Source organism: Limulus polyphemus, unplaced genomic scaffold (genome assembly GCF_000517525.1).
Source record: "Limulus polyphemus unplaced genomic scaffold, Limulus_polyphemus-2.1.2 Scaffold8727, whole genome shotgun sequence".
Lineage (NCBI taxonomy): Eukaryota > Metazoa > Arthropoda > Merostomata > Xiphosura > Limulidae > Limulus > Limulus polyphemus.
In genome coordinates this window covers 1-12279 of record NW_013674337.1, presented here as the reverse complement: position 1 = coordinate 12279, position 12279 = coordinate 1, and the positions used below count along the sequence as shown (strand labels likewise).

Genomic DNA, 12279 nt, shown 5'->3' with positions numbered 1-12279 from the left:
TCTAGTTAATAAAGTAATGATGACATGAAAGGCTAGAGTTCAGGGGTGTTAAACTGGTTAATAAAGTAATGATGACATGAAAGGCTAGAGTTCAGAGGTGTTAAACTGGTTAATAAAGTAATGATGACATGAAAGGCTAGAGTTCAGAGGTGTTAAACTGGTTAATAAAGTAATGATGACATGAAAGGCTAGAGTTCAGAGGTGTTAAACTGATGTTGTCTGGTTAATAAAGTAATGATGACATGAAAGGCTAGAGTTCAGAGGTGTTAAACTGGTTAATAAAGTAATGATGACATGAAAGGCTAGAGTTCAGAGGTGTTAAACCAAAGCTGACACTTGTCCAATGCTGAACTTATTTGTTATTAATTCACTTTGTTTTTGTTTGTAGCATGTTTTACATCTACACTGATCTTTAATTCTAGGTAGAAGACCTTCCTCTGGCCTAGTGAAGCTGTGACAATAATATGGAAGTGAGGTTAGAAACTTGTTTAATTCAGAGTTGTGAAAAGTTGGACATTGTTAAAGTTATTACTGTACTAGAATGTGCTATGAAGAAACTCCAGATTTTCAGACTAGAGTCTCTGATAATTTAATGAAAGATTATTCTTTTCTGAGCAGATTGTTTTATGTTTGTTTAACCGTTTTTGCTACCTTCGATATGTTACATTGTTCTTTCTTTCTCAGGCTGAAAATGAACCAAGACTGATGTGAAATGAACTAGGTGGTATACTGAGACTGTAAAGGTAAGTTGAAACTTTTGTTTTATAGTTAGACTTTGGAGTGTTGCTACTGAAAGTTTATTACAAGCAGTGATGAGTTTTTTAGGACCTGACACCTCTAGAGAGACAAGTCTATGATCGTAGTTTATAACTGAAGCTTTTATTAAACTGAGTTTTGTGATAATTCTTTGTTAGAATGAGTATTATACTGGTTCTCTCTCTTCTGTAGATACAAGGATGGTGAAGATTGTCCAAGGTTGGCAGGTATGTTTGGTTTATTTCTATAACAATTAGTTTATGTAATTGTTCCAATCTGATAATGATGAATCATCTTAGGACACCGCCTAATTGAAGGTGAGGACTTGTTGCCTAACTGATCAGTGTGATATATTTGTAATGAAAGCTAGTTTGTTAGTTTGAAGATGTTATAAAAGTGTTTCTTTTTTTACAGGTTCCTCAACTTGGACTTCATTAGACTCTAGAGGGTAAGAACTTTACAAGTTGTAGTGCTTTAAAAATAACTGATTCTGTTCTTATTTTTCATAATTCTGACAAGTGAAGTTAGTTGTAGTACTTTAGTTTTGGTAATGTATGTATTTGATTGGTTACTAGTACTGATACTAATAAAATAAGGACTTTCCTTCTTTGTGGTTTTTATTTTTTTATAAAAATATATATGCTTGTGATGATTTTCACACCTCTTGTCTGATATAATCATGTCGATAAATATAATAGAACTGAAGCTTTTTTTTATTCAAATTAATGCTTATCTGGTTTTTAAATAAGTCTATTATAGCTCAGTATTTTTCTCTCTCAGGTAACCACCAGTTCTCTACAAGCTGACATGTATTGTTCCTATAATATCAGTTGTTACCTGGATGAGTCATCGTGACACTTGGGCTGTGATGAAACTGTATTGTTTATACTGTTGTAAATAAAGCTTTGGTTAAATCTATGCTGTGGAACGTTGATTATTTGGGCCGTGTGCGTCCAACGCCTACCTTTTTAGTAAATCTATAAAACACGTCTAGTCTGGATTTTATAAGTTGAAATATATGTCGGAAGATGCTAGCTTGGAGTAAAGTGTTCTTCCTACAACTTTAATATGTATGTATATACGTACACCAGCTCTAGACTTTGTACTGGAAGTTTGTAGATACTGTAATAAACATTGTTCGCCAGTAGGGGGGGGGGTCCTTGGATGAAGGTGAATTTCAGTTGTTACACTGATTACCACCTACTATTATACATTGTTACATATTACAAGTGTGGGAAGTTATCGACAAGAAAAGTTCACGTGCTTACTAAATGATGCTAGCCAGGTTCTGTGGCTGACTTAAGTATACAGACTTCTGAGGTATTACATACCATGATTTTTAACTATTGAGATTTAACAAAATAGTGATGTAATCTTAACCCGGAGATTCAGATTGTACTAGCGCACTAAATTTATCCCCGTCAGGTTTATTAAGGACAATTGTTTACGCAATTCAAAATTAATTTCAAGTTCTCTATAAAGGTAGTTACTTATTAACATTTTTAAAGGTAGTTGCTTATTAACATTTTTTACTAGTAGAATAGCGACTTGATTTTTGTTAAACCAAAAGCTACACGGTTTACCATTTCCACATTCAATGTAGAGATGAAACAACCCAATTTTTAGCCGTGTCTTGTAGAACGGTTCAGTATTTTAAGTACAAACGTAGCTCCGTCACTTGGATCGATTTGAAATAATTACTTTAAACTGATGTATTCGACCACATCCAAGGGATCTTAGATTGTGCATGCCTTGAGAGTGATGATCGAGAGGAAGGAAAAGGTTGTCATGAAGAGTGACCTGAAGTAAGAGTTTAGTAGAGGGAAGAACATTTGATTATCATACAATTATTGTTAGTTTAATATATACGTACTAGCATAAATGACTGGAAGAAAACTATTCCATGCCGAATAAAACTGGCAATATACTAAAGAAACAATTTTTTAGAGACACGCAACTTATTGGCCCTGAATCCACAATGTATGACTGATCAAATATACTACATTTGGTGCTTTTTGGATAACAGATTAAAACATACGATGACTGTGTGATTACGTACACAACTTCTGAAGAAAAGTCGTCCCTTTTTAACAAAATATTTTAGACTGCTTATTTTTAGAATGGCCAGTCTTTGTTTTGATTTTTCAGCTTATAGCTCCACCATCTCTTGTCCGATTTGAGATATAATTACAGTATTGAACTCGCGAAGTCAAATCCCTTTAATTGATGTATGTTACGTATTGGAATTTCAAATGGTCTGAAACAGAGATGAATGATACTTTAAATTTAGTAGTTAAGTAAAAGACTATGGTCAGTTCATGATATTTGCCAACAAGATTGATAGTTTAATTTTTTAACAAATACGTTTTAATATATACACAACAGTACAATTTACAATAAGAGTTATTACAAACAATGATTTATAAACAGTTTCTCACAAACTTACAAGCACTATAAAGTCTTCCTTTTAGTCTGGAAATTCCTTTATCTTATCGAGGGTTAACGTAGGTATAATTCACTTCACGGTAAGCTAGCTAGCTTTGTCCTTCGTTATTTACAAGCCACACACGCAGAGTTTTCCACAATGATTTTATGAAATGTTTTCGTAAAAATACTAATGTCCCATGAGTATCCTCTGAAGTTAAATGAGTTATAATGTTCAAACTTTGTAAATGCTCCTGGTCAAATATATGTAGTTTTCCCGTTTGGTAAGCGTTATAACAATCAGTTATAGCTTCCGAAGTTTATAGCAAACTAATAATAGATACTCTCTCCTTTGGCGCGTTGGTTATATTTATAGGCATGTGAAGGCTTTGGAGAACAGGCGGGAGTTTCGCAAAACATATCTTAACACTATAAACTATGCATGTTTTTAAATATATACTTAATCTAAACAAACGTTGATATTAAAATAAATATATAATAATAAATTCGTTATGTATTTTGACCACATCCAAGGTATCGTAGATTATTCTAATTCTGCCTAAAAGAATTCCGATTTGAAAGTAGGCTGATAGAGATCCTGATGAGTAATAAAATTGAATCGGGTATACGCGTGCCCCCATGCTGGCGTACAGAAATATAGCTAATAACGCTGGAAAAAAGGTCTCGTAATTTAATTTACTTTAATCCTGCTTAAAATAATTTTAAATGCCGCGACTAATGAGGATTCCTTCTAGTCAGTGTGAGATAACTGCGTTTACTGCTGATTTACTGAGGAGAGGCTATTTTAGAAGGATGTGTATGACCTAGGGTTTCTTAAGTTTATCATTCTGTTAAGATTAGTTGTTTGGAATATCTTATTATATTTACAAGTTTCATGCATTAACTCAAGATAGAATGAAAAAAATAGTGACATAATTAAGAATTAAACCAAGACTTCGTAAATAAAATATTTTGAAATTTATTTGTCGAAAGTACGTTTCCAGAAAACTAATTTTTGTTCTCAAAGGATTGAAATCTAGGCCCTAGATTTATCCAAGCAAGTTTTGTTGAAGAATCGAGTCAGTCAGGTTTTTAAAACAGTTAAATAAAACCGTCACGTGCGTCTGTAATCTCGTGTATTTACCGAGGTGCACGTTCAACCAACCGAAGGACGAGCTGTATCTAAACCTGTTCTTTATTCCAAGTTTTGTTTAGTATTGTATGGTCAAGGAATAAGACAACTAAAATTTTTGCTGATAGGTTCGTGTACTGTAAAGATTTTTGAGGTGAGTTTAGTCATGATCAATTAAACAAAGCCATAATAATAATGACATTTAGTATTTTCAAACTTAAAGAAATCATGCTGTCTAGTCAATTTTAGAAATGTGGTAATATGTTTAATAGTTCTAGTTTAAATGAAAAACTTACAGCAACTCAATCAGCCTTAAAAAATATGGTTACATTCCCAGGAAAGTTTTGATATTCCTGACGGTTTCTTAAAGAAGTACTCTGGCCTATAAAACAGAGATTAGTTCAAAACAATTCCGTATGACAACACATAACTATAATTATAAAAACCCATTTGATGATGTGAAAACAAAGATATTAATTTAGGATTCTTTTTTAAATTAGCTTCACAACTAACTTGTAGATGTTACTTATTATACCACGTGTTCTATCCAGGCAATGTTGTAATTCTTCCTTGTTTGTGAATGATGAATTAACTTTATATATCATTAATAATTGTTGACATTTTTGGTTTTAGGTATATCTTATGTACGAATATAAGTTTTAAAACATTCGTCTGGAAGTTTGCCTTGGAATGTCTCGGGCAGGGGATGTCATGACTTCGTCAAACAGCAAAAATGCTATGTGTCATGAACTTCAAGTCGAAGAAACTGGGCTTTTCTTCCCTCGGAAGCTGGCAATTTCTTTAGGGATGTCAAAAATAGTTTGCGGACTGCTGATGTTGATATTTGGCACGCTAACTCTGAGAATGGACGCGTACATGGGTGACATTGGAAGTGGGGTGTGGGCGGGTTTGTTTGTTGTAGTGGCCGGTATATCTGGTGTGACTTCAGGAAAGCGCCCGGAAAGCACTGTGCACCTGGTATCGTTTCTCTGTTTATCGCTATTATGCATAGCCACGTCGGGAATTACTGTCGTGCTCACGGCTACGGGTCTTGCCCATGATAGCAACACTCCAAACAGCTATTACGTCGATGCAGCCGGTTTCCGGGTTTCCTTCCTCGGGGAAATAAACATGAAAACCTCCGCTGTAGCTGTCAATGCTGTTCTACTAACCCTAGCCGTGTTGGACTGCATTCTGTCTTTGGCCTGCGCCGCTGTCAGTGTTCGTGAAGCGTGTCAGTGTTATCACTTTAACCCTAACATGACAGGCGTACAGGCTAAAGACCCTATTTATTCAACACACTATGATAGTTTACTTGCTTGGCTCAGTGGCCAATCACCACAAAGTCTACCAACAACAACACAACCTATATACGTTTTTCCAGTTGAAGAATTACCAGTTACAGCTGGAGTCTTAATTCACCCAATGTTTTGTTCAAAGAAACTTTCCAGCTATGGTTCCCAGTCTCAGTATTCCAGCTCATCGATACCCACCACACGTCTCGCTGCTTATTCTATTGAGATCGGCAGAAACGACGCCAACTGTTTCGGAAAAAAGAAGCCTGTAACAAAAGATCATTCTAAGAATTCTTTGGAATTTGGTGAGCAGTTAAAAACATCACTGTGGTGTTGATTTAAAACACCAGTAACAACAACAAAAGAAAAGCTCAAGATTTTTCAGGGCATGTTTATACTAGGATATACTATATCAAATGATATCCAGTAGCTCAACGTTAAGTTTATTGTAGAACAATTTACAACAATAATTTGAGGTTATGTTTTTTTTATACATTCGTTTTATCACAAAATGAAAATAATAAAACACAAAAGGCAACATATCTGACGGGATATGGAATAAATATATGTTCACAAGATAACAGAAATTTTTCTTTAGTAAGTGAACGTATGAGTAAGTTTGATTTTTATGGTGTGTTTTTTATAGCAAGAAACACGAAGTTTATGTAGTGACACTAACACTTGTTATCAAGTTAGCAAAGTTTGCCACGGAAAGTTATAAATAGATTCATCAACTTTGCTAAAAAACTAAACACATTGACCTGAAATATATTTGTTTTTAATTTACTAAACATGTAATTTTGTTGATTTAATGGTCCAATTTAATTTAAATTGTTTATTGTATCTGTAGAAAATCGTGTTTGTATACATTTTTAAACTGTTTGCTGAAGTGACTGTTTTCTGGTTGTTTTTCAGTTGTACTTTAGTACCAATTTTATTCAATAGCATTTTGTAATGAAATCGTATAAGACAGTCAGAAATATTTAAAAAGTTTTATTTATTCGTTTAACTGTAACTTTTTTTTTCCGTCTTACAGAACGTTTTAGTAATATTTCTACATCATGGTACCCAATCACTCAGCGGTAAACTTAAAGATGTATAATGCTAAAAATCGGGGTTCGATAACCCCGATAAGCTACATTTCATGCTTATTTTATATTCTGTTTACGAGAGTTTCGTTTTTTTTTTACCCAATTCACCTAAAACTACATGTGATTTACGTTCATTTTACAGGCCATTAATTACTGCACGATCCTGAACTTAAATGTAAATTATAAGTCATGGGGTAGAACTTAATGTGACATAATGTAAATTTATAAGTTTAACCCGAGAAATATCAGTTAGTGTGAAAAGCACGAGAAATTTGACAAATAGGCCAGTAAGTACAGTAGTTTGGTTGTAAATAAATTCATGTAGAATTGAATCGCTCTTTACTTTAACATGAGTAATTTAGTAACTTGGTAAAAAAATAACTTCTGAAATATTTACTTGTGGGAAATTCACAATAGCAAACACCCAAAGAAGATTTTATGCGCATGCTCAGTTGTACTAGCTTAATTAAGAATTATAAAACATTTATCTATTATGTATTATTTCTATTATATATGTATTCACGCTTTGTCTAAAATATTACTAAATAAAACTGTTATACATACCCAGTTAATATACTTCGTCTAAACCTATGTTTTCATTTGTTCAGTATACATAATACCTTTTTCTTCATTTCATAATTTGAAAATAACTTACATACTTACAGAAAAACACAGTTGTTGTTAATTTATTGAAGTTTGACTAGTCAATTGTTGCAAAATTACATAACTTGATTAAGTCGACTTTCTTCTAGCAATTAAAACAGATTATATTAAAATAATCACAGTTCTAATTACGACAAGCTTCATTTAACTACTGTAACAAAACTTGCTTAAAGTTGACACAAACGGTCTGTTTATTCGTGTTTGTTTGTAAGCTATGCAATGGGCTATCTGTGCTCTGCCCACCTCGGGTATCAAAACCCGGTTTCTAGCGTTGTAAGTCCGAAGACAAAACACTAGAGGGGGCATTTATTCATGATTTTAATTGTAAGGCTAAATTGTAAACAGCTGCCTATTTAAGTAACGTGATCAATGTTTTTTCTATCAGGACGTTTGATGAGTAATAAACAAATCACGGACGAACTCTATATAAACGTTTTTTAATATTTCAATCATCAGACTCTTCCTTTACTATATCAAAATCTTTCTAGAATGTGCTAGAACGTTATTTTATGCCCAATAGATCTATCAAAATTCGTATGACATTAACCATTTCACCGCGTGGCCCGAAGAGAGGCAAAAGTTTCTGACCACCCCGGATTGTCTTTTAGACTGCAAAATCTTTTATTGAGGTTTGTAAGACTTTTACACCTTAATTCCTGCCGCGAATTTGATCTGACCTATTCTGCGTGTTTGTAATGGTTGGGAAACTATAAACAAAAATATACGTATTCGTTTGAAGGGAGTGAGCATGGGTATTTCAATAGTTGGTTTTGTTTAATTCAGGCTGAGCGTACGAACAGACTTAAAACTAAACGAACAATAGACCATGAGCCCCATCTCCCGGGCCTGTCCGAAAAAAAAAAGGTGAACGTTACGTGCTGCTGAAGCATAAAGTCCATTCACCACAGTAAAGACTAAAGCACGGCCAATTTAGGCTTCTTAACCTCAGAGGAAACGCTGTTTTTTTTAAACAAGCTCTCAAGATAAAAATAGAACTTGTATACAAGCTTGTTTCTAAAATAATCGACCCCATTTATTGTACCAACTTCTTACGGTAAGAATAACACCAGATTTAAAATAAATTACAGTTAGATTTTAATATTTAGAGTGGATTATTGGGGGACGAGGAAGATGCCGGGACAAGAATATATATCCATCTTATATTACCCGTGTAAAGAAATTAAATATTTTTCAAACATTCAACAGGTTTCATATCCATATAAAATCATTTCGTACTTTTTGTAGTACTTTGAAAACGCCTATATTACCATACTGTCAGGTCGAAAGCCAGCCTTAGGCGACGCTAGGCAACACAGTTATGGAATTAACCCATTGACCTTCAGGTATTCTTCGCGTGTTCTGAAATTCGGTTAATGGCTCTACAAACTAGTTTTTACCAAGAGTCTTAAAGTCTATTTTTAAATATTTATAGAATTATACCATTAAGTTTAATGCGTATGTCAATGACACCGATTGTTACAGAAAAATTGGAATGGGTGCAACATTGGAAAACTAATACAATAAAGTAAAATCACTGTAGAAATGCAATAAATAAATATTCCGAGTAATTGCTCTTTCTCAGGCATAATTTTTTCATATAAAGCTTAAAGAAAAGCAGTCGTTTGAAACCTCGCTAGATTAAATTTCAGGCTTAATTTATTCGTGTTAGTCTTCGTCCGAAACAGTCTTGATAGCATTAATGCTTGTTTTGTACTTACACCGCCAGAGCTCCGTTTTGAGTATTTATCATCAAAGATCGTTACGGACTATCTGTTTGAACAACTTGTGTGTTTATAACGTATGCAATCTTTGGAAATAACAAATAATTGAAAAAAAAGCATTAAATTGCTGTATATTTCATGAACGCTCGTATTTCTGAACAAATTGAATTTTTTTTCTTTCCCTCGAGATTTTCGTCACTCCAACTAGTTTGTTCTTTCAGTGTACTCAAACAGTGAATTACCTATCAACTGAAAAACCTTGTAAGTGCGATCACTGAAATTGTCATTTTGTGATAAAAGTACCAGTATTACTACACGAACACAGACAGATTGTTGGAAACCCCTGACTAGTATTTACAATATAAGCTATTTGATTAACCCTAGATGAAACCCTGCAAACTAAACGATCTACAAAGGATACAATTTTATATTAATGATTTAATCTCACAACTGTTGTTTATCACATTGTGTTTTATGTCAAAGTTTGTATTATAATCTTTGATGTTTAAAAGTTTTGGTGAGCTAATGTTGCTTGTAATCTATTGTTCCTTCAAAATCTTCTAAGTCAAAGCCAATCAAAATATAAACTAAAGTACAATTGTGTGGGTGCTACAGTTCAAGAATGTGATGAGACTAGCAATGAATCACTGGCTTCAACTTAATTTTTTATCAGTTTATTCATATCTGTAAGCATAAACAAAGGACTGAACATATATCATAATCTATAATTATTATATATACAAAAATTGCAAGTTTTCAGGAAAGATTATGTAATTTGATGTTCAGTTCTTGGAGAACATGTATCTTCTTCCTTCTGATCATCTGTTTCATCACTACTGTCAAAAATATAAAATTAACTTCTTTACATCAAAGAAATAAAAACAAAATGCAGCTTAATATTTTACTTTTTTGTATAGTGAAAAGCCACTGTAAATACGATATATTTAAATTTCACGATTGAATCATTAAAAATGGGAGAGTTGAGTATTATGGAATAGAGCCCTATTTATTCATGATAAAATCATGAATTTAAAATCGTTTTTACAAATAACATTTAACTAAGACATTCAATCCTTGTTGTCACTGTTAAAAGGATGCCCGAGTGACAAGTCAGTTGATGAATCATTTCAACGGCTCCTTCCGGACCTACCGTACTCTTCAAAATCATTATCTACCATTAAGATGAAGCCAATTATAAAAAACTTATTTACACTCTTGACTTAGCAAATTTATATAAGAAATATAAATTCAATAAATATACTAGCTTCAATTTTCCACTGGTCATTTCTAAGCTAAACAAATTTGAAATATTTAAAACTAGCAGAATACCCCACATTGCATGGATGAAAATGGCTTTAAATATCCTGAGTTGTTTTAATTCAAATCAATAAAAGTAACAATGTGCAAATAATAAAAATTTGCGAAAGATATTTTGATCAAAACAAAACCGGGTACTTTGTTTCTGCTTCTTGCGAGACATTTCAAGTTTACAAAACAAAGTTCCCTACCTTTTGGTGTCCTGATTTCTGCTGTGTGGTCAATTGTCGTTTGCAGCGTATTCTGGCTTTATTATCGTTCCATTTAACGAAGAATTGACTTATTCTCTTGTTGTTGCAACACCACGTACAAGAAAATTTGCCGATACCAAATCGTTTTTGTAAAGTCAACGTATAGCTGATTCTTGCAAGTACACGCAAGCAAAGCAAAATATATGGCTGAAGCAAGCCTATTTAGTTGAGGGAGTGTGTGTGCGCATGTTCGAGAGGAAGCACCAGCCTTTTGCAGTTAAGGGGAGTTAGAGAATAGACATGTATGTGTAGAAGGAAGAGAGGGGAAGTCACAAATGAAGGCTCCACAATGTTTTTAAATCATTTCAACAAATAATTGATCATGGATAGAATGATTAGAAGTCCTCACGTAGAGATGAAACGTAAATAATAGCCTCTTGATCAAACACATCTGGCCTTTTCAATTTGAGACCAAATGATCTTCCTGCTATATTGATCATTTTGGCCTCCTGAGACCATGGCCACATAGCCCGTGTTACTTCCCACACAAAGTTGCACCTGTACCCAGAGTTTGGAGTTTTAAAGATGCAGCCGTGCATAGGGAACAGACCCACAGAGAGAGAAACATTTGCACTTATATAGATTACATACAAATGTTTTACAAATCTGACAAAGAACCTGTAAAATGACTATTCAGAATCATAAAGTAATAAGTAAATCATATTTTTAAAGATACTTCAAATTGATCAAATTCATAAGGGCATTTTATTTCATAACGTACAACAAAGACCCTATTTCTACACAAGAGACAGATGTAAAAATAAGAACACATAATACGTATATCAAAACAAAAAGGTGAGATTTTTCTTTTCTACGTTTTTTTTTTCAATTTACAAACTCTCACCCACATTAACCAACCGTTATGGCACGCAAAAGTTTCAAAACCGTAGGAATTTGTTTATAATTAAGCACAAAGCTGCACAATGGGCTATCTGTGCTCTGCCCACCACGGGTATTAAAACCCAGTTTCTAGCGTTGTAAGTCCACAGACGTACGGTTGTGCCATTGGGGGAAAATCGTATGAAATAACTAACCTTGAAGGTGGTAATTCTTTCACATTTTCATTAGGATTTTCTTCTTCCGAACTGTGTGGAAGTTCTATTTCATCTTCTACATTTCTGTTTGGATTTTCTTCTTCTTCTTCAGAACTAGGTGGAAGTTCTATTTCACCTGTAATAAACACTACATCATGTTAGAAGCTTACATTCTTCTAGAAATGTATATTTCCTAGAATCAAGAAAAATCAGATTTAATGAAGAAAAGTTAACATATCGATAGACGAGTTATCCTTCTGTAAACATGAATTTCTTACTTAAACATTTGTACATGTCTCTCAAGAATAACACAGAATACTTGATCATTAAGTCTAAAGAACCCAACACAGTGATGTACCTTCCGCTGACAGTTACTTCTTTAAAAATATCACCAACATATGTGGGTGGTTACTTAATATTTAGGTTTCTTCTTTAACAGAACAGGTGCTTTAACTGCATCTGAACCACATACTAAGACACCTCAACTCAGGTTTACACCACATCAAACACCCAAGGAACAACTACTAACTAACTTAATCTCATCTCATGTGCCTCAAACAATCAAAACTTTAATACAAATTTGTTAAAAATAAAA

General features: G+C 33.4%; 2 long non-coding RNA genes across 2 annotated transcripts; one reads left to right on the top strand and one right to left on the bottom strand.

Annotated features, from left to right (window-relative positions):
• The first annotated feature begins 409 nt into the window (after window positions 1-409).
• Window positions 410-1674, top strand: LOC106475528. Its single transcript, XR_001291822.2, has 5 exons — window positions 410-475; window positions 685-743; window positions 949-983; window positions 1171-1204; window positions 1537-1674. It is a non-coding gene; the product is annotated as an uncharacterized LOC106475528 (long non-coding RNA).
• Window positions 1675-9740: 8066 nt separating this feature from the next.
• Window positions 9741-12263, bottom strand: LOC111083243. Its single transcript, XR_002608896.1, has 2 exons — window positions 11685-12263; window positions 9741-9918 (listed from the first exon to the last, which is right to left on the bottom strand). It is a non-coding gene; the product is annotated as an uncharacterized LOC111083243 (long non-coding RNA).
• Window positions 12264-12279: the final 16 nt, after the last annotated feature.